The 22,763-nt window shown below is 46.3% G+C and overlaps 1 protein-coding gene across 1 annotated transcript in view; it reads left to right on the top strand.

Annotated features, from left to right (window-relative positions):
• The first annotated feature begins 5,128 nt into the window (after positions 1-5,128).
• The window catches only part of myocd (myocardin), a 131,819-nt gene continuing 114,184 nt past the window's right edge, over positions 5,129-22,763 (top strand). Inside the window, exon 1 of the mRNA XM_004918412.4 lies at positions 5,129-5,221. The gene's annotated coding sequence lies outside the window, so the exon portion shown is untranslated. The remainder of the gene's footprint in view (positions 5,222-22,763) is intronic.

The raw sequence follows: 22,763 nt of genomic DNA, 5'->3' as shown, positions 1-22,763 counted from the left end.
CATAATGCTGCTATGTATTCGGGGACATTAAACATGAAGTGGGCATTGCATTCATACTGCCACCCCAGGGTAACTGTCACTGTATGTAGTGTGCTTGGGGGGCAGGGTCAGACTGGGGGATGAAGTGCCCACCGGGGTTCCTGCCCCAGGGGCCGTGCAGGTGCCCACGCAGCTGAACCCCCCCTCGCAGGGCCCCCCTAACCCCACCTCACAGGGCCCCCCTTACCCCCCCTCGCAGGGCCCCCCCTAACCCCCCGTCACAGGGCCCCCCCTAACCCCCCCTCACAGGGCCCCCCCTAACCCCCCCTCACAGGGCCCCCCTAACCCCCCCTCACAGGGCCCCCCTAACCCCCCCTCGCAGGGCCCCACCTAACCCCCCCTCACAGGGCCCCCCTAACCACCCCTCGCAGGGCCCCACCTAACCCCCCCCTTGCAGGGCCCCCTAACCCCCTCTTGCAGGGTCCCCCACCCAACATCTCCCCCGAGCGCGTAAATTTAACACGCCAGGGGAGGAACATTTGGGCAGGGTGAGCGCCGGCAAGGCTCGGGTCTGGGCCGCCGGATTTTTCCCGGTGTCCTGGTGGCCCAGTCCGACCCTGTTGGGGGGGCCAATAATCACACTGTATATAGTATGCTTTGGTGCTTGGGGGCCACATTGTGCCATGAATTGTGGGGGGCTAATGGAACAATAGAAAGAGAGAGGAAAAGGCGGGGTTACACCATCAGTCACAAGGAGGGGGAGAGACTATTTGCCCACCCAGCCTTGGAACCCTGTGCCTACTGGCAACACCTTGTGTAGGGACTCCGCCAAAATGGTCCCAATGGGGCCCCACTGTTTATAAGACCGGCCCTGGTTGTGGGTCAGGATCCTCCCAACTGCACCGCTACTTAATCCTCTTCAGGCCTCTCCAATGAACTGCCCCGGCGAAACCAACACCGTCACGTTTAATTAATACACTTGTGCCGGCCCCATCCTGGTCCCTCTGGTGACGTGAGTGATGGATGATGGGTTGGGAGAGGGCAAAATGTCAACCCAAGCATTAGTGGTGTCCATCCTGCCTCTTCTGATGGTGCACAGCTGGCAAACCCTGGAGATACCTTCATCCTGGACTTGGTGCAAGCTCCAAGGTCCCCTGGGGCAATAGGGACACTTGCACCCAATGCAAGAAGAACTTATCTTATTGGCCCAAACCTACCTAATCTGTGGGTCTCAGGTCAACCTGCTCATCACTAGTGTAGATATGGCAGCATTTTATGAACATACAGTATGTTAGGAAGCAAACAAGTGCCCCTGGGATATGTTAACTGGGGTAAAAAGAGGGTAATTATTAGATGACTGAATCTATTTAATATTTTTTTTTTCTTTCATTGGGTTTAAATCAGGTTTATTTAACCTGCTGCTTTTTATGGCGACGCTGTTTCGCTTTTCAGATGATAAACGTAATCAAAGGGCCACGGGAATCCAACACAATCCAATGAAAGTCAAATATTAGCTTGGCTGACCCCTCGCAGACCCAGAGGGGGGTACAATCAGTGTCTCTATGGGCGCCACTGGCAGGGAGAAGATTATGGCTGTTTAGCGTTTTGGCCCCGAGTCACGTTTATGACCTGCCGCACTCACCGCTGATACAATCTCTGCTCGTAAAAAGGAACTGGGAGACGTCACCCTGGTCGTGGCGCATTCACAGCTGTGTCCCGTCTCCCGCTTTATAGAAAGTCTTTATACATTTACCTATTCCCCTCGGGGGGGGTTGTTTACAGTAAGGTAGGGGAAGGGGAGGAACCCAACTGAGATGGTGTAGGTTGCAGAGCGTTATACCCACGGCGCCTACATTGGGGGAATACTCTTATTAATATTCAGCTAATCATACTGGCAGCCAATCAGCAATTGGCCATTATGAGTTTACGTCAGATAAAGTAATTAATAGAAATCCCTGATTGGTTGCTATGGGTACAAATCTCCTCCTCATTATTAAGTGATACTCATATTGGCTACTTGTTGGTTAGGGGCCCCATAGGATTCAAATAAAAACTCTCTGGGGTTTAGGGGGTGCAACTGCACTGGCTTCCTACCCTCAATGTGGCCCACCAGGGGGACTATATACACAAGGCCGAATCTACATTTAGGCACCAAAGGGCCACTCCCCTTATGCTACCACTTTAGGCACAGCCCCTAAGGCTACACCCCACTAAGGCAACTGCCCCAGGCACAGCCCCTAAGGCTACACCCCACTAAGGCTACCGCCCTAGGCACAGCCCCTAAAGCAGTGATTCCCAACCAGTGGCTCAGGGGCAACATGTTGCTCCCCAACCCCTTGGATGTTGCTCTCAGTGCCCCCAAACCAGGGAGTTATTTTTGAATTCCTGACTTGGGGGCAAGTTTTGGTTGAATAAAACCAAGATTTCCTACCAAATAAAGCCCCTGTAAGCTGATAGGGTGCATAGAGGCTGCCTAATAGCCAATCACAGCCCTTATTTGGCTCCTCCATGAACCTTTATGGTGCTTGTGTTGCTCCCCAAGTCTTTTTACATTTGACTGTGGCTCCCGACTAAGAAAGGTTGGGGACCCCTGCCCTAAGGCTACACCCCACTAAGGCTACAGCGATGCAAAGGGGCTGTGCCTAGGGCGGTAGCCTTAGAAGGGTGGCCCTTTGGGTGGATAAATGTGCCCCAGCCTATATAATTGATATTTAAAAAATAAAAACCCTTCCCACCTGCCCAATGCTTCCTGGCCCAATCCGGCAGCGGAACTGGGGGGCGGTGAGAGTTACTGGGGCAACAGCCGGCGGATGGAACATCACTTCCAAAACCTAGGGGTGTAGTTGGGTCCGGTGCCTAGGGTGGCTATTTATTTATATATATTCTTCTGAATAGGAAGCCAACTGTGCGCAAGGAAATCCTTCCTCCATAACAAGTGCACAAATGTGTATTAATATATTTTCTCATTCATTATTATTTGTAATTGTATTTTCCAGCTTTCCCCCCCAGAGCCTCAGATACAGGTTGGGGGGGGGGGCTTTTCCTGCCCCCGTAGAGGGAATATTTATTTAATGTGCCGCACCTGATGCCTCCCCCCTCATTATAAGTCACTTCAGTGCATAAGGTAAATATTTGAATGTAGCCATGTCACTGTTTATTATAAGATGGCTGGCTCCCAAACCTCGCCTAAGGCTCGCGCAGATCCTCCGTTTACAACATCCTTTACAGTGAATGAAGGAATGGATAAACAGCGGCCTTTACTCGTGCCTGCGCCCCCCGTATTCCTTCCCCAGCACGTGCGCCTGATGGCTGATACAGAGCAGAGCTCGGGGTTTTAGGGAACGGTTTTTACATATTTTTTTTTCGGAAAAATTCCCCATTTTTTCATATTCACTTATTTATCCCGCGACTGACTGGGATTTTGCGCTCTGCTTATTCTGTATTTATCGGAATGGTCTTCTACATTTTCTTTTTGTGATGTTGGATTTATTCCCTGATTTCTCATGCTACAGAATGGGACAGGCAGCCATAAGAATATGAATAAATACCCCAGGAAACCATATCTCCCTGTTCCCTCTGTAGTTCCGCAGTGTCAAACTCGACTTTAGTGTCCCCTTAGCCCAGTGATCCCCAACCAGTGGCTCGGGGGAAACATGTTGCTCCCCAACCCCTTGGATGTTGCTCTCAGTGCCCCCAAACCAGGGAGTTATTTTTGAATTCCTGACTTGGGGGCAAGTTTTGGTTGAATAAAAACAAGATTTCCTACCAAATAAAGCCCCCTGTAAGCTGATAGGGTGCATAGAGGCCCCTAATAGCCAATCTCAGCCCTTATTTGGCTCCTCCATGAACTTTTATGGTGTTTGTGTTGCTCCCCAAGTCTTTTTCCATCTGACTGTGGCTCCCGAGTAAGAAAGGTTGGGGATCCTGACTTAGGGGAACTTGGAATTGCTGGAAGGTCCAAGCCAGAACCTCGCCAATGTGCAAGGGTGCCCATGGCAAAGCCCACCCCTACCCTTTCCCTTCCTCCCCTTCACTCAACCTTTGTCAGTACCTCTCCTATTTATTATTCTCCTAATATCCTTATAAGTTACAGTAGGGGGTACATTATCCCTTATAATACATGAGTGATACTCAGAGTTCCCTGTATAACTCAGCCTGCAGCCTTGTGCCTTTATATGGGGGGCACAGAACCCCTCAGTGACTGCTAATATCCTTATCATTTACAGTAGGGGGTACATTATCCCTTATAATACATGAGTGATACTCAGAGTTCCCTGTATAACTCAGCCTGCAGCCTTGTGCCTTTATATGGGGGGCACAGAACCCCTCAGTGACTGCTAATATCCTTATCATTTACAGTAGGGGGTACATTATCCCTTATAATACATGAGTGATACTCAGAGTTCCCTGTATAACTCAGCCTGCAGCCTTGTGCCTTTATATGGGGGGCACAGAACCCCTCAGTGACTGCTAATATCCTTATCATTTACAGTAGGGGGTACATTATCCCTTATAATACATGAGTGATACTCAGAGTTCCCTGTATAACTCAGCCTGCAGCCTTGTGCCTTTATATGGGCACAGAACCCCTCAGTGACTGCTAATATCCTTATCATTTACAGTAGGGGGTACATTATCCCTTATAATACATGAGTGATACTCAGACGTAACTCCCAGCATCTACATAAGTAAAAACCAAACAATGAGTGCATTGATGGAACGTATGGGACATATTTTAGCAATGTAGCTCATTACAAGGGTAATTATGATACAGAGGAATGTGCAGTGGCTGCCAATTAGTGTATATTCTACAAGCGATTAAAATAATGGAGGCTGTTTATAGAAAAATGAAAAAGCTTTAATAATGTGGCTTTGCTAGGCTGCCCTTATAAATAATATGTCCAATAAAATGTTGTATTGTTATTATAGGGACTGAAGGAGGAAAGCGTCCCTTAGCAACCCATAGCAACAAGAAAAATGGAAAAGTTGCCTCCTCACTTGAACTGCTAATAAAGCATGCAGCATGGGGGTTTTACATTTGGCAGCGCTCCAATCAGAGCCCTTGTTCTGTCTGACCAATAGCCCCCCAGCAATAGCAGTAACCATGGAAGCCTTAAGTGGTCACCCTTCCTAAAGTGCCTTTGAGAGAAAGTTTGACCCCTGCAGACTACCGTAGTTACAGGCAAACAGCAGTTGGGCAGACGGCGGGCAATCTGAGCTTGATGCGCATTGTGGAGGTTTGGTGAGTCAATATTGTTATGTTTCCCATAATGCAGTGTTATATATGGCAGCACTGGGTTGGGCATTGGGGGTACCAGTAACCACCCCTGTTACAGGATCTCTGCACCTTGGCCTATCTGTTATTAAAGGGTGCTGTTGGCATTCTCTGGGTTTTAAGTGGAAGTATGCGGGCACTGAGAGGTTAAATCTCCCCCCTTTAGAACCAGAAACCCCCGGCTGCCTGGCTGTCAATCAAGCACTAATTAATTAATTAAGCACCAGTGTGAGGTTTCAAAGGAGTGAGCTGACAACACTGAAAGTTTGCAGTTGGTCTCTTGTAACTTTTTTTCTTTTTTAAGTGTATAATTTAATTAGGTAACATTTTCTGTTACAGCGATCTTGTAGTTCAGTTACCCCAACTCTGCCATCAGTAAGATTGTGAGTTTAGGGGGTTAATAGAAAACCTAAAGTGAACTACAGGTATGGGACCAATTTTCCAGAATACTTGGGACCAGGGTTTTCCAGAGAAGGGATCTTTCTGTAATTTGGATCTTCATACCTTAAGTCTACTAAGAAAGCATTTAACCATTAAATAAACCCAATAGGGCTGTTCTGCCCCCAATAAGGGGTAATTATATCTTAGTTGGGATCAAGTACAGGTACTGTTTTATTATTACAGAGAAAAGGGAATCATTTAACCATTAAATAAACCCAATAGGGCTGTTCTGCCCCAATAAGGGGTAATTATATCTTAGTTGGGATCAAGTACAGGTACTGTTTTATTATTACAGAGAAAAGGGAATCATTTAACCATTAAATAAACCCAATAGGGCTGTTCTGCCCCCAATAAGGGGTAATTATATCTTAGTTGGGATCAAGTACAGGTACTGTTTTATTATTACAGAGAAAAGGGAATCATTTTTAAAAACTTGAATCATTTAATGAAAATGGAGTCTATGGGAGACTGCAGTTAGGAAGGTGAGAGCAACAGTGATGGGTGGTTATGTGTAACGCTGGGCAAAATATGCTTTCTGTTGTATCATTGCTGCTTTATATGAACTGACAGCCATATCCAGAGCCAGTAGAACATCCTGCAGGCCAGGGGTTTTAGGCCCCCCTTAACTCATAACAAGGTTACAGATATATAGAAACATTGGGGTAACAGTCACCCTGCTATAGTTCCAGGGGTACCCAGGGCACAAATAAGCACTCACCCCAAATCCCCCCTAACTGGCCTTCAGGCTGGGCCCCCTTAGCCCATAACAAGGTTACAGATATATAGAAACATTGGGGTAACAGTCACCCCGCTATAGTTCCAGGGGTACCCAGGGCACAAATAAGCACTCACCCCAAATCCCCCCCTAACTGGCCTTCAGGCTGGGCCCCCTTAGCCCATAACAAGGTTACAGATATATAGAAACATTGGGGTAACAGTCACCCTGCTATAGTTCCAGGGGTACCCAGGGCACAAATAAGCACTCACCCCAAATCCCCCCCTAACTGGCCTTCAGGCTGGGCCCCCTTAGCCCATAACAAGGTTACAGATATATAGAAACATTGGGGTAACAGTCACCCTGCTATAGTTCCAGGGGTACTTGTTGCCAATGGCTTAGATATGTCCAATCACAATGACTTTTCTTGGGGTGCCACCAGTTGAACCCTTGGGGCTCAGGCCCTTCCCTTGTTGATCGTTACAGCAGGTGATTTGTGAGACTCCCCTTAATGATGATTAGATCAGTTTCCAGTTGGCGAGGGACACAGTGGGAGGCTACTTGCCAAACAGATGACGCAGGAAGCAAATTCCCAATTTGATATCAGTAAACATTGCCCCGTGTGTATTATGTGCAGTTTCTATGCTTCTCTGCCTCATTACTCGCTAACGAGCTGGCCGGCCCTAATCAGATCCTGAGCTGGGGACGGAGTCTCTGGGGCCGGACGGGAATGCATAATGTTATGGGAAATATTTTTATTTCTCTCTCTAGCTGCCGCGTTGGAGAATAAACCCTTGATTAAATCCGTTAGTGTAATACCCCGGGGCAGACTCAGACACAAGCTGGAACTGGACGGCACACTTCACACCCCATAAAAGACAATACAAGGAAATAGGATCCAGAAGTCGAGGGCTCGTAACACCACGAGGATAATACTGACGGAATAAAACGCGTCTAATAGAGAGTTCAGTTGTGGTCACGTGATGTGCGTGTCCCGGTGCTTTTTATTTGCCATTTGGGCAAAGTCACTGCTGGGAATTGAACCATGGACCTTTCTCTTTTTGATTTTCTTTTCCAATGTCCCAAGTGAATGTCAGCCCCGTCATTGGTTACTGGCAGCCAATTACACTCTTGGCCTGTTTCTTCATTTTCATCCTTAATTTGCCTGAAGTACTGACTGCTCTGATTGGCCCTGACCTTGGCCCCTTTGACTATGGCCTCCGATCTATCAAAGTGTTTACATTAGGGTGCCTCTGCTGGATAAGAAATATCAAAGGCAGAAAAGAATAGCAAGTTATTTCTGTACCAGTGCAGAGTACGGCTTTAGGATTGGCCATGGTCTAAAGGTCCCCATACACGTTAAGATCCAAACTCTTGGCTAGGTCGCCAAGCGAGCAGATCTTCTCCTGATATCCCCACCTACGGGTGGGCGACACCGGGAAAATGTAGGCTAATTCGATCGTTTGGCCCTGGGGCGAAACGATCAAATTATAACGGGAGCAATGGGGCAGTCAGTTAGGGGAACCACATCAACGAGCCGATGCGGTCCCTGATCCGACTACATCTTTTAACCTACCCAATCGATATCTGGCAAATTTCAGGCCATATATCGGTTGGGCAGGCCCCTCGTTTCTGCCCCTACATGGGCCGATAAGCTGCCGAATCTGTCCAAGGGGTCGGTATGGGCAGCTACAATCGTGTATGGGGACCTTAAGGGGGCGATTTATCAACGTTCCAATTTGATTTTCTTCTTTTTCCTATTTTTTTGCACTAAAAACCTTGAATTCGAATTATGGTTCAAAAGCTCAAACTCACAAACTGGAAAACTGATGAATAAGCCCATAAGGGTCTGACCAGGACACCAGGAAAAATCCCAGTGGGCCCCAGGCTTGTCCATCCATTGTTGGCCACTGCCAGTCCATTCATTGGCCACTAACTTCTGTTGCATGCTGGGTAGGCACCCATATGTGTGTGTGTGTGTGTATATGTGTGTGTGTCTCTGCTCCTATTCTCCATACACAGCTCCGACTCCCAAGGTGAAGAATTTCTCCAGACGTTCTACTCTAAACATCGGGCACAACAGCAGAAACAAAACACTGAGACGGGTTTATCAGAAACATTCCCCAACACACACACACACACAACCGGAACACAAACATTTGGGGTTAAACATGTGAAGACTGTAAAAAATGCTAATATTGCTACATCTGCATACGGTTTCTTTCCAATGGCTTCTTATAGGGGAGGCGTCCCCTCCGGAACTTGATAGCGTAGCGCTGTACCACCCAAGGCAAAGCTTGTCTGTTGGTCTCCAGAGCTTTTGTTTGTACGTTTATTCGGTGATAAGAAGAATTATTCGTTTTCCGAGAAAGAATAGCATCATACAGAATGGTATGAGCCAATGGAATGTATTTATATATACGCAGCGGAACCTAAACATATTGGCGAGTTGGAGCGGGCGGTGGGACAAGAGCTCCTTGGCTTGGGCACCTTACGTCAATACATGGAATCAAGTAGATCAGTGGGCTTCACCACAATAGCTGCTAAAGTGAGTCCCCCCCCAACGTTCCAATAAAAACCAACCCAGATACAAAAAGCGGTAAGACAATAAGCTGTCCCAATGATACAATAGGCGATTAATAAAGAATAGAATTTAATTTAAACCCAAAAGTACAATTCAAACAAGTACCTAAATGCCCATTGGCCCGGGTGTGCATACCCCAGGTCCTTTGCCATATAAAGACAATCATCGGAATTTGGTCTGGTTGCCCAAAGCCCCAAACCCGTAGCCCAAGGGAGCAAACTCGAATATTCCAATAGAACGGCTTTTAGCCCCAAATGTAATGGAATGAGAGCTAAAATCAGTGGGGGTGCCAGTCTGTCAGGAACCCACCTAACCTGCTACCCACCCGTCCCCCTAATCACTAACCTGCTACCCACCCGTGCCCCTAATCACTAACCTGCTACCCACCCGTCCCCCTAATCACTAACCTGCTACCCACTGGTCCCCCTAATCACTAACCTGCTACCCACCCGTGCCCCTAATCACTAACCTGCTACCCACCCGTCCCCCTAATCACTAACCTGCTACCCACCCGTCCCCCTAATCACTAACCTGCTACCCACCCGCCCCCCTAATCACTAACCTGCTACCCACCCGTCCCCCTAATCACTAACCTGCTACCCACCCGTCCCCCTAATCACTAACCTGCTACCCACCCGTCCCCCTAATCACTAACCTGCTACCCACCCGTCACCCTAATCACTAACCTGCTACCCACCCGTCCCCTTAATCACTAACCTGCTACCCACTCGTGCCCCTAATCACTAACCTGCTACCCACTCGTGCCCCTAATCACTAACCTGCTACCCACTCGTGCCCCTAATCACTAACCTGCTACCCACCCCTATTGGAAAATTCGAGTTTCCACCCCAACGTTCCGGCCAAAAACTTCTGTTAATTGCAAGGACGGGTTGTGTACTCCTCTACAGCTCCGAAACCCTCCCAACTCACTCCGACACCGTGATGGATTAGGAGGTGATAACGTTTAACTTGAACTTTTTAACTTTGACGTTACCCTTAGAACTTGGACTTTTCCAGTAGGTTGACTCAAAAATGAGACCAATTGAAATGAACCCAATGATGAGTGACTGTAACTTATATTATGTACCTCTTATTCTTTTTATTAGCCCTAATGTGGCTCTGGTTTAACTACGACATTGTTGATCTTTTCTTTGCGTTCAGTGAACCGAATTTATTTTAAGAAAAGGTCAGTTTTATGTTTAGGGATTTCTTCATTAAAGGAGGGATCAGTTGGGAATTAAGGGTTCCAGAACAATCCAAGATGTACAGACACACAGACAGGAGAACAGCCTGTTCCGGGATACTGATGTGTCAAATAACAGACTCTAACGAGCACCATGCTGGGAGCTAGGGATGCACTGACTCTAGGATTTGGTTCCGGGTTCGGCCTTTTTCATCATCATTTGGATTTGGCAGAACCTAATCTGAACCCTTGTAATCATGTGAATTTTTGTCTCATAAACACGAAACACATGGTTTTCCTTGGCGCTTCGTCACCCCAAACTGCATGTGCAAATAAAGATTCGGCAGAATCTTTCACAAAGGATTTGGGGGGGTTCGGCCAGATCCTGAAATAGTGGATGTGGTGCATCCCTACTGGCAACGCAACAGTTCCCAATGGAAATATCCATTCAACTTGACAATTCTTGCTCGTAGTCACCCTCCATCTAATGACGTCCTTTATTGTAACCTTTTATGTAGTTGTTAAGACTTGAAACGTTCATTGTTGTGGGATTCTAAGCTTACAGGTAAATATCAACTACAACGTACTTGGGTTCTGATGGTAAGGATGGGGTGGTACCTTTAACATCTAAGATTGGAAGACCTTCCATCATTCCCAACATTACAACAAACGAAAGATACCTTACACAAGATACCTTACACAATTTCCAGCAGAAGGGTATGAAACACCCATCCTAAATGAGAAAAGACACCTTGGAGAACTTCCAGTTACCAAAATGGTCAACAGTATCTAGTAGTGTCTTAAGCAAATAGACTATTAGAGTAGTAGGGAATTCCCTGGGGGATCATGACCCGGATGAATGAAAATTCCCATAGACAAAATGGTTGTAGAGGTTCTGTAGGTTATCATAGTAATGGTAAGTGCATAGTAAAAGATGGAAAACAAGTAGTGTGTGTTTTGTAAGGGGTGTAGGAAGGTGGTCAAGTTCCTGAGGGCATGAATGAAAATGGGCATTTTAAGCGATGGTTTGAGCCTGGAGGTTTTGAGAGCGTCTAATGGGAAGGAGGAAAGAGTTTCAGTGGATGGGATAACTGAAGACACTTCCATGATACTTCATTTCCATGAAGGCAAGAAGGAAACATGGTGTATTGTGCCTTGCAAACCACTCTTACCCACCTTTCTGCACCATAAGCTGCTCATTATCATCATATATAGAGCATTTGTCAAGCTTGTGCCTCATTGCTTTCAATGCTAGACCACTTGGAATCCGCTAGTGATGCCTTCAATTAGACCTACAGCTGAGCATAAAGAGCTCTGGTGAAAGCCTATGAAGAAATCTCAGGCTCTTCTGAAGTGGTGGAGCATTCTAATGGGGGGGAAGAGCAGTTTATGAACAATTTAGTCCTGACCCAAAAAAGTTTTGAGGTGCTTGGCATGCTATATCACCAAATAAACAATGGGGAGAATTTCCTATGGGCTCTTACATGAGATGTAACTTGTTCCTAAACTCTACATGCCGTACACGTATGGTTGGTCAAGGAATATCACTCATTACAGTGTGTCTGATAACACATATCATATAGACACATAAAAGGCAATCGGTCGGTCTTTTTGGGGGGACGTAACATAAAGAATCTGGCCTCGACTCTTTTTTTTATATAAATCCACTTAGTTTTTTAGGATTTGTGTTATTGTAAGAGTTGGGCTTCTGACAGACTCCCCGTGGAGAGAAGGAATAAGCTAAACATGTGGAACATACACAGTTCCTAAACATTATCTAAAGCCTCTGTTCTTGTATATCATTGTTTGTAGAGCAATCTTGTTGGCAGTCATTAGTCAAACAGACCAACGCTAATTCGGCACAGACGGAGGAAAATAAACATTGTTTCTATGAAGGAGCGAGCATCTCACTTGAAGGCAAGAAGATACTTTCGAGGGAAGTAGCAGAGATTTATTTTAACCCTGTTGATCAGCTTTTGCCTTTAGATGACGGATTACACAGGGGAGGCCATTCAGTGAGCCCTTTGGCCTATATAGTGGGAGTCACCTAAGTGGAATATAGCTCACTTTTGCACAGATATGTTTGTACGTATGGGAGATGTACAGACGTTCTATAGAAAGCCAAATGGCAATTGTCTTTGTCTTCCCTTTGACCCTTAACTCTTATGTGAAATGCCCTATCGCCGATGATAAGAACAGGACTGGCCTCTACCCACCCACCTTGCATCCATGTGTTTCTCAGTCCTTCTATTCTCTTTTACTACCTTTTCTGATTTTTACCCCTTCTCTCTTGTTTGCCCCCAGACATTAAACCAGGGGTCGGGAACCTTTTTGGCTGAGAGAGCCATAAACACCACATATTTTAAAATGTAATTCCGTGAGAGCCATACAATATGATTGGCCGCGAATGCTGTGGGGCAAGGTAGGGCGGGTACCAAGGATGGCGGATGCGATGCGGAGGAGGGCGTGGCCTGCGCTCGGCGGATAGAAGACGTGTTCCAAGGCAGGCAGGTTATATATAGGCATTATGGTTGAACGTGATGGACGTACGTCTTTTTTTAACCTAACTTACTATGTTACTATGGGGGCATGGCCTGTGCTCGGTGGATACAAGACGTGTTTTAAGCCTTAGAATACGTCTTCTATCCACCGAGCGCTGGCCACACCCCCCGCTATATATTTTTTATTAAAGATTTGGCAGCGAGCCAGACGCAGCCATCAAAAGAGCCACATCTGGCTCCCGAGCCATAGGTTCCCTACCCCTGCATTAAACCATGTCCTACCCAAGCAAGTTAAGATGGCAATGTTTGGACTAATATTGAGTGGCAACTTGGCTGCTTGTTAGCTACTATATACGACAGAAACAATCGCCTTCCCAATTGGGAACGATGGACTATTGGTTTGGGATAGGGCCATGTGTTGTCCTCTTCTGATACAAGGGCCACCCATGTGAGCCTCTCATTGACTTGTAGGTCCAGGAATTGGATGAGCATGATCTGACAGTTAGGGCCACTACTTGGGTGGCCATCTCAAGCAAACATCTACGAGTCTGATGACCTTGCCAAGCAAAGAAAACGTCCACGGACATCTTTGGAAACAACATATTGTTCCTGCATCATTCAATCCCAGCCATGAGAAATATGGATTTCCTTCATCAATGTGCTGGATCTACTAATGAGTCCAAAGCGAGAGAAGAAGAACAGATTTATTAGTCTAATAAGGGATCCGATTCAAGCGTTAATGAAAGGCTATGGGCTACTGGGATAAGACTTTCCCCCTTTCTTTCTAAACCACCACCAATCTCATTGTTTCTTCTATTCCAAACTCTTCACCACTTTACGTTGTCACCTTGAATCTCTCTTTCTCATTCCTTTTATTCTCTTTTACTATCTTTTCTGATTTTTACCCCTTCTCTACTATTTTTTTTTCTTGTTTGCCCTCAGACCTTAAACCATGTCCTACCTAAGAATGCTAAGATGGCAATGTATGGACTAATAATGAGTGGCAACTTGGCTACTTGTTAGCTACTATATACAACAGAAACAATCGGGAACGATAGACTATTGGTTTGGGATAGGGCCATGTGTTGTCCTCTTCTGATACAAGGGCCACCCATGTGAGCCTCTCATTGACTTGTAGGTCCAGGAATTGGATGAGCATGATCTGACAGTTAGGGCCACTACTTGGGTGGCCATCTCAAGCAAACATCTGCGAGTCTGATGACCTTGCCAAGCAAAGAAAATGTCCACGGACATCTTTGGAAACAACATATTGTTCCTGCATCATTCAATCCCAGCCATGAGATATACGGATTTCCTTCATCAATGTGCCGGATCTACTAACGAGTCCCTAGCGAGAGAAGAAAAACAGATTTATTAGTCTAATAACGGATCCGATTCAAGTGTTAATGAAAGGCTATGGGCTACTGGAATACGACTTTACAAATTTACTGCTTATAAACAAAGACAGACCTACGCTTTGGATAATCTTTGAATTTATGTGTTGGCGGAGGAGCTTGATGTAAGACACGTTCTGGGGGCTCCAAAAAAAGATGTTTTATCTTTGTAAATAAATCCAACAGCCTGAACACAATATGGATCATGTACAAGCCAGCTTGAGATGAGTACTCCAAAGTGTTTAATGGCCCCCACGGGGGGGGGGGGTGTCCTTTTGAGGCAAGCTTACAAAGAATCTTGACCTAAACATGAAGGACCTTTTCCTTAGTAGCCGAGAGTTTATATAGAAGACAGCCTGGAAGGACGTATTATGAGGCACGCTCCTTTCCTGGTGGTCCGTGACCTCGGAGTGAAATTTTTCTGGCAAACCCTTAGATTTCGCAAATTTTTAATAATCATAAATCCGTATAAAAAAGACTGTCATGTTTTGTTTAAATATTTGCATTGCTCGGGCTAATTTATCAAGCTTTTATTTTCTTCCAGAACCGCGGGGAGTGCGCCGGCCGTAGCGTGCTGTCTGTTAACGAGGCTCTCTCATCACTGGGACATTAAAATCCATTATTTACAGGCCTTGGATGGGAGTCAGATGGCATTTTTGGGGAAGAATATCATTGTATTGTTTAACTAGACGTGGGGCTCATAGCAGCTTGTCATAACAAATGATGCGAGCATCTTCCATGTTGGCATTCAAAGATCTGCTATTTGGTTGGTTCATTTAGGTACCAAAAAATATATACGACTCCCCTATGGGGATTCTATATACCTCAGCCAAGGGTCTTACTGTAGACACAAGTGTTCCTCCGGTATCTCCGATGCTTTCTCTACCGCTCTCATGATAATGCCTAGAAGTCAAATACATTGAGGAGTGCATATTCTAATGGGACAGTAGTACCTCCATCAATGTAGTCTGAGGCTTTCTCATCAGCTTGGGATATGCTAGTCACATAGTACTTTTCTGTCCTATAGTAATGTGCAGGGTCACCTGAAACCTGCAGGCAATGAAGGCTCAGGTCACCAGAGGGGTCTGCTGGGTCAGTTGGGTGGTGGGTCCAGTGCCTTTGCACCAATCTATATCACCTGCGTCCCTATCCTGCTTAGTGATGTCAGTGCTATGGCCCTCCCCACCCCATGGTGATATCACTGTAGGGTTTGGTTGAGCTCAGGTGGGTGCGGGTCATTCATGGGTTGAGTTTTTCTGACCTGTGCGTCACTGTTGTTCAGTTATTCCCATATTGTGGGTCAGTTAGTTAACAACTACATCTTGTTGTGTAGGCTGTATTACATCAAAATGATGTAATATTGGCAGTTAATCGAGGCCATAGGCAGCCGGAGGCCACGTCTGGCCAATGAGCCTCCAGTTGGACACCCCTAGAGTAAAGTATATTCTTTGGTTTACATTATGGTATTCCCTTTAATTCAAATACCCCTGGTCTTATTAACTACTCAACACACAGCGCAGAGCTTCTTGTTGGTTAGTTTATATACCTGCCCCCCCCCCCCCAGGCCTGGACTCATAGTTCTGTTTATTCTGGCAAATATATGGTTGCCGCCTGTCCTGTCTGGGTCAAAACAGCCCAGTTTTCAGAAGGACTGTCCAGGTCAAAACTGCCTGCCCGGTTTTCCAAATAAGGAAATGGGCAGGTACTTTCTCAGATTGATGCAACAACCGGCCAATCGCCAATTGCCACATCATAACCCTTCCTTCCCTGCCCTTTGGCATCACTGCCCACCCCGTCCCCACCCCTGTGACATCATTGCCCACTCCCTGTCTAGAGTAAGGAGCCGGGAAAGGTGGCAACCAAAGGCAAATACCTGAGAGGCAGCGAGTATTTATCGGACCTGTGGGGGTCCTGTTTGGGTTTCTGTGTCTATGAAATGCCAGTCCAGACTGGTTTACCCCCCATGATCGTCGAACATCCCTTGGTTGTGCTGTTTGTACATTAATGGATATCCAACCACGCCAGTTTAGTAAACTGCTTCTATGGAAGGGAGCAAAGAAAACAATGGCGTTTCGATAACAGCCTCTGTCAGTGACTGTTTGTTTAATGGCTCGTCTCGCTCACTCCATGGGGGCCGCTGTGTGGCTGCCTGAGCCAAATACTGTATATTCCGCACTAACGCCCGTTTCTCGTGACGCGGCTCCTTCGTACGATGATGCAGATCTTTTGCTATACCTACGCCGGCCAACGGCTTCCCAGCCTATCAAAAAGCTCCGTAGTGTAGGAGACGTATGAGTCATTGTCACATCATTTGTCTTCTTGCAAAATCTCCTTTCGCTTAAAAAAAAAAAAAGATTCTCGCAGTTGCGCGTTGCTTGTCGGGAGTAGAAAATTGTTATACAAATGGGGTTAGGTCTCCTGATGGGTTTGTGTATGTGAGGTGCCAATAAGCATCATGACTGGGAATTTGGGGTTCTTAGACATGTTACGCATGATGTTCTGGGCTTCTGTACCAACCCAAGGGTCCCACAGGCTAAATCTGGGCCCCTGAAGTTGCCCCCAGTAGCTTCTCATCATCTCTTTGGCTGATTCCCATCACATGCTCTAGACATGGAAGCATAGAAACCAGTGCAATCGGCTTTAGAGACGAATATGATTTCCCACGCCCCTTACGCTTAGCTCCTCCCCAGCAGCCCACTGAGCACGTGCAGTGCCCCTGACACACATGATGGCCTAACAAGATCCCAAATGGGGATCTGCTGGTGACAACATTGAAGATCTGGATCATTATTGCCATAGGGCTGCTGTACCTCTGGGCTGGCACAGTCACTATATAAAATAAACTATTACTAGATAGATATTTTTATTTTAGAACTACTAGATCTGCCTTCCTGGGTGAGCAGAAATACTTTTTTTATTGTGTTTAACATGAAGTTCCCTGTTAGAAATGGTTGTTATAAATACTCTTAGAATCAGTTTACAGTATTAAAGACCTCGAGAGTGTGAAGCGCCTCTCTGTGTAAAACTCCCCAAAGAACGTTGTGTTCCTATCCATACTGGCAACCCTACTCCGAGCCATAAAATCCCAATCAGCATTGTAAGCTGTTGCATGATCTACTAGTCGACTAGTTTGGGATTGTATTGGCCTAGGCATATGTTTTGCTAAGGTAGGCGTGGCCATAGAACCTCACTGCTCTCTGCCTGTATAGGGACAATGTTTGGAACTTTATATTGTGGGAAACGGATTGGAAGAGATTGGAACTGTTTGAGGAAATTTGGACAATTCATTTTCTTATTTTTTTTTGCCGTTGTTGGTTTGACAATGTGGTTTTGGCTGGTTTTGGCACACATGATCATGGTGGGCTGGCTGTTGTTGGAACAAATGATCATGGTGGGTTGGCTGTTGTTGGGACAAATGATCATTGTGGATTGGCTGTTGTTGGGACAAATGATCATTGTGGGTTGGCTGTTGTTGGAACACTTGACCATGATGAGCTGACTGTTGTTGGAACTCTTGATCATGATGGGCTGGCTGTTGTTGGAACTCTTAACCATAATGGGCTGGCTGTTGTTGGAACTCTTGATCATGATGGGCTGGCTGTTGTTGGAACTCTTAACCATAATGGGCTGGCTGTTGTTGGAACTCTTAACCATAATGGGCTGGCTGTTGTTGGAACTCTTGATCATGATGGGCTGGCTGTTGTTGGAACTCTTAACCATAATGGGCTGGCTGTTGTTGGAACTCTTAACCATAATGGGCTGGCTGTTGTTGGAACTCTTGATCATGATGGGCTGGCTGTTGTTGGAACTCTTAACCATAATGGGCTGGCTGTTGTTGGAACTCTTAACCATAATGGGCTGGCTGTTGTTGGAACTCTTGATCCGATGGGCTGGCTGTTGTTGGAACTCTTAACCATAATGGGCTGACTGTTGTTGGAACTCTTGATCATGATGGGCTGGCTGTTGTTGGATCTCTTAACCATAATGGGCTGGCTGTTGTTGGAACTCTTGATCATGATGGGCTGGCTGTTGTTGGAACTCTTAACCATAATGGGCTGGCTGTTGTTGGAACTCTTGATCATGATGGGCTGGCTGTTGTTGGAACTCTTAACCATAATGGGCTGGCTGTTGTTGGAACTCTTGATCATGATGGGCTGGCTGTTGTTGGAACTCTACAATGGCTGGCTTTGGAACTCTTAACCATAATGGGCTGGCTGTTGTTGGAACTCTTAACCATAATGGGCTGGCTGTTGTTGGAACTCTTGATCATGATGGGCTGGCTGTTGTTGGAACTCTTAACCATAATGGGCTGGCTGTTGTTGGAACTCTTAACCATAATGGGCTGGCTGTTGTTGGAACTCTTAACCATAATGGGCTGGCTGTTGTTGGAACTCTTGATCATGATGGGCTGGCTGTTGTTGGAACTCTTAACCATAATGGGCTGGCTGTTGTTGGAACTCTTGATCATGATGGGCTGGCTGTTGTTGGAACTCTTGATCATGATGGGCTGGCTGTTGTTGGAACTCTTGATCATGATGGGCTGGCTGTTGTTGGAACTCTTGATCATGATGGGCTGGCTGTTGTTGGAACTCTTAACCATAACGGGCTGGCTATTGTTGGAACTCTTGATCATGATGGGCTGGCTGTTGTTGGGACATGAGGGGACAGCTGTGACCTTCAGGGGTTGGGCTGTTCTGGAAGCAGGTAACAACCATTGGTTTGGCTATTCTTTGGGATTGTTCTCATTGGGGCATTTGCTGTTAATGTTGACAATGTGACAATGCTGTGAAATGTTCCTCTATTTAAAGTTTATCAATGATTGCATATTTATTTATAATTCTATAAAGAAACCTATTCTGACCAGTCCGTGTTACGTAGCATTCGTCTTGGACGGAGGTGGGAGGTGTCGGTTATACCCTCTTAATTACCATTGATCAAAATAAAAAGAACCTTGGGGAGCAGTGCAGCGGGGTCAGCTGACCGATAATCTCCAATGAACAGTTGTGTGGCCTTGAACCTCGCCATTTAATCAGGCTCGTTCTAATGGCACTTAGACCAGGATGTAGGCGCTGTGAGAATTCCAAGAATTCTATGATATAAAAGATATTTTTAGAGCTGTGAGTGACTTGCGAGAGAACAGCAGTGCAGGATCCAGAGATAGGGCGCGCAAGACATTTTCCATCGCTTATCACGTTTGGCTAACTACACGCAGGGATTATATATACGAGCACATTTCCTAATCCTCTGCGGCAGGGGGGCTGCACGCTAAACCACATCTAATTGTCAACAAGCGAGTGGCATTTTAGGGTAATTGGTAGGTCATGGAGTTGAGGCTCCACCAATGGTTGACTTCTCTACTGAGTAGATGTTTAAAAGACTTTTACTACATAAAAAAAACGACGCAAGCCTCTATGTGTGCCGCGTTCCCACCAGGCCACGTTTAATTGGCCAACATCAATCTCTATAGCAGGGGTCCCCAACCTTTCTTACTCGGGAGCCACAGTCAAATGTAAAAAGACTTGGGGAGCAACATAAGCACCATAAAAGTTCATGGAGGAGCCAAATAAGGGCTGTGATTGGCTATTAGGGGCCTCTATGCACCCTATCAGCTTACAGGGGCTTTATTTGGCAGGAAATCTTGTTTTTATTCAACCAAAACTTGCCCCCAAGTCAGGAATTCAAAAATAACTACCTGGTTTGGGGGCACTGAGAGCAACATCCAAGGGGTTGGGGAGCAACATGTTGCTCACGAGCCACTGGTTGGGCATCACTGACCTATAGCAAAGAAGGAGTTTGGTTGGGTGAGAGATTTCTTTCCAAAACAATATTATTTGTAGTTGGTCCAGCGTGTAAAAACCGCCTTGCGTCTAATCCACGTATGCGGCTGCTCAAAGAATTAAAGCCGCGGAATTAGCAGGATGGGTGTCGCACATGTGGTTTTTGTTGACCCAAATATATACAGTAGTTGGGCTAATACTAACATGGCTGATCCTACTTCATAGACAACACATGGCTGTAAGCCTTCTCCTTCCAGGACAGACGCCCAGCGTCAGCCCTTCGCTGGTTCTCGGAGAAATAATGTTTCGGTTAAATAATGTCGTTGTGGAAAAGTCTCGCAGATGTCAAAATGTAAGATCAGGGAAAAGAAAATATCAATAACACCACTGGTTCTTTATTTTATAGTTGCTAGGGTTGATGACCCCCATTTCAAGGTAGCAATCAGGCTAAACTCCCCGCCAGTCCAGCGTATCCTCTCCTCCTCTGACATGCCTACCAGCTGGTGTGTTTTGGGGTCTTGTGGGGCACATGCAATGGCGTTGGCACAAGGTCCGGCATTTTTAGCTGAAGTCTTTTCATTGGCTCAATCATCTATTGCCACCTTCATCCACTTTAATTGTGTTTCCCGTCAGCTGGCCCATGTCCAAGATGGCTTCAGTTTTGTCAGACCCTGCTCAGGCCCATTCTTGTTCTTCTGCTGGTTTTTCCTTGTTATTAACCCTTGCCGTCTGCCCTGAGCCCTTGATCTACTACCTTTCCTCATCTCTTTTTGTCCTTCGTTATTTCATTAGTCTGTAGGTTCTTGGTGCTGCCATAGAAAGTTCTACAGTCCCACAAGGGAGTAGATGAAGACTGGTGGTGGCAAAGATCTCCTGCTCCATGGAAGGATAAAACTATAGCTAGCTGCCCTCTAGGGTACTTTCACCATCCAAACAAATGGATCATTGCCCCATTTGACTACCCCTGTGTTGGGCAACATCAGGCTGTTCTAATTGTTTGCCCCATATGGACCACATATTGAGACCACTGGAATTTCTAATCTGCCCCTTAGATATTTGGCTGATTTTTGATAGATATTTGGCTCATTTTGGCCACACATATTCGCTGTACTGCCCAACCAGACCTGTGTGCGCCCAGCCAGTGTTACAACAGAGACAGCTGTTTGTAGGACATATGAAATCTCCCATTGTCCCCCCCATGTAGTAGTGTGTTGGGCCTCCCGTCTGCCACGTTATCTCTGTAGGCATCTGATAAACAAGAAGAAGCTTCAAGTTGTCCCTTTTCCTTGCCTCTCTGGTTTACGTTTCGGCTCATCTGTCGACCTTAGCGCAGTGACAGGTTGAAAACGTTACATTCCATAAAATCCCATTATCGAGGGCTGGGGGGATTATCACAGTTTACATGTTGGCCGGCAGGGAACGAGCCTTCGGGAGCAAAGTGTCTACACATGATACAATACACACGCACATTTGTGCTGTGATTTACTAGGAGCGTCTGTGACCCCGTAAGCTCGCAGGTGGATGGCCCCCAAAGACAATGAACACATTTCTGTACGTAACGTATACACGGCAACACAAAAGGGAAAGGAGAAACCGCATCTCCGCTTCCATAAAAGGCCTTGTATACAAAGCAGATGGACTTGTTTTTGCCCGGTTTCCTTGTGTTGGAATGGGACAAATTCCTTCACTCTGGAGATCGTTGAGTGAAACCAGCTTCAGCCCTTTACATTCTTGCAGCACGAAAATGCTGGTAAGAGCTTCCGAATTACCTAGTGCGTCACCGTCAAACGTAATGTGTGCCACGTTCCATGGCATGGAGATGGGTTGGGTTCTTCAAGGCTCCAGTCTTCTGTTGGGTGGGTCGGAGCCATAAAGCGTGATTTGTTGGGTAAAACCAATCCTTGTTTTTACCACCTTGTATTGTCTAAGAGTCCATGGGCAATACTCTCTATAATTCTTACACCAGGGGCTTATGGGTCAAGACCAAAACCGTGTCTCCATGTTGTTTAGAATTAATTTTCATGAATAGTGTCACTATAGCTTTATGGACCTGGGCACAAAGTTTGTACCTTGACCCCCCCTACACATACCCATGCCCACCTTTGTACCCACCCTCCTAAAAGGCTGTTTAGATGGTGCTACGGTATCCCCAGCAGGCATCATGGGAGGCAGTCACACCTTCCTGTACCCTTAGTTACGGCCCTGGCTAGAGCCCAAGGAATGTTTTTGAGAATAATGGGGATGAGGCTTGTAACAAGTCATATCTCAGGGTATTTTGCCTTCACTAATTCAGTTGTACCATGTGACACCAATAAAATGATGGGGCCCAGAACACGGTTGCCCAATCCAACCCAAGACCCCAGAGCATCACATAATCCCTTTGCAATACTGAGGGAGACGTGGCACAGGCTGGGACTCCTTTGGTGACCAGGAAACTAGGTGCCAAATGGTGCAAGGAGGACACACTTCATTATACAATAGCCCTTTCCATGGCCAGCAGCGGGCCCCAGAGCCAACATGCCCCCCACCCTATGTAACAACATGCCAGCCACAGCAGAATAAATCCTATTTTGATTGCAGCGTCCATCTAGCAGCGACTATAACAATACACCCTGACAAAAGTGGTGGATGGAAGCCAAGCAGCCAGGCTATACATAGCCCACACCAGTCAGCTGGACTCGCTTCCTATTTCTCCCTTTATTTATATTTAGGATACGCTTTTCTCCGCTGCTTTGTCATTCCCTCCCCCTTTCCTCCGTAACCATAATAAACATCCATTCTTTGCATTTAACCCATTAAGGGGAGGGTGGGGGGGTCTGAGTCGCACCCGGTGGTGCTGGGAGTTGTAGTTTAACCAATAGCCAGAGGATTGCAATAGTTACTCAGTATAACATGTGCTTTGTGCTTCTATCAA

Source organism: Xenopus tropicalis, chromosome 10 (assembly GCF_000004195.4).
Source record: "Xenopus tropicalis strain Nigerian chromosome 10, UCB_Xtro_10.0, whole genome shotgun sequence".
In the NCBI taxonomy this organism is placed as follows: Eukaryota; Metazoa; Chordata; class Amphibia; order Anura; family Pipidae; genus Xenopus; species Xenopus tropicalis.
The sequence above is the reverse complement of the archived record's forward strand: the minus strand, read 5'-3'. Positions and strand labels throughout refer to the sequence as shown.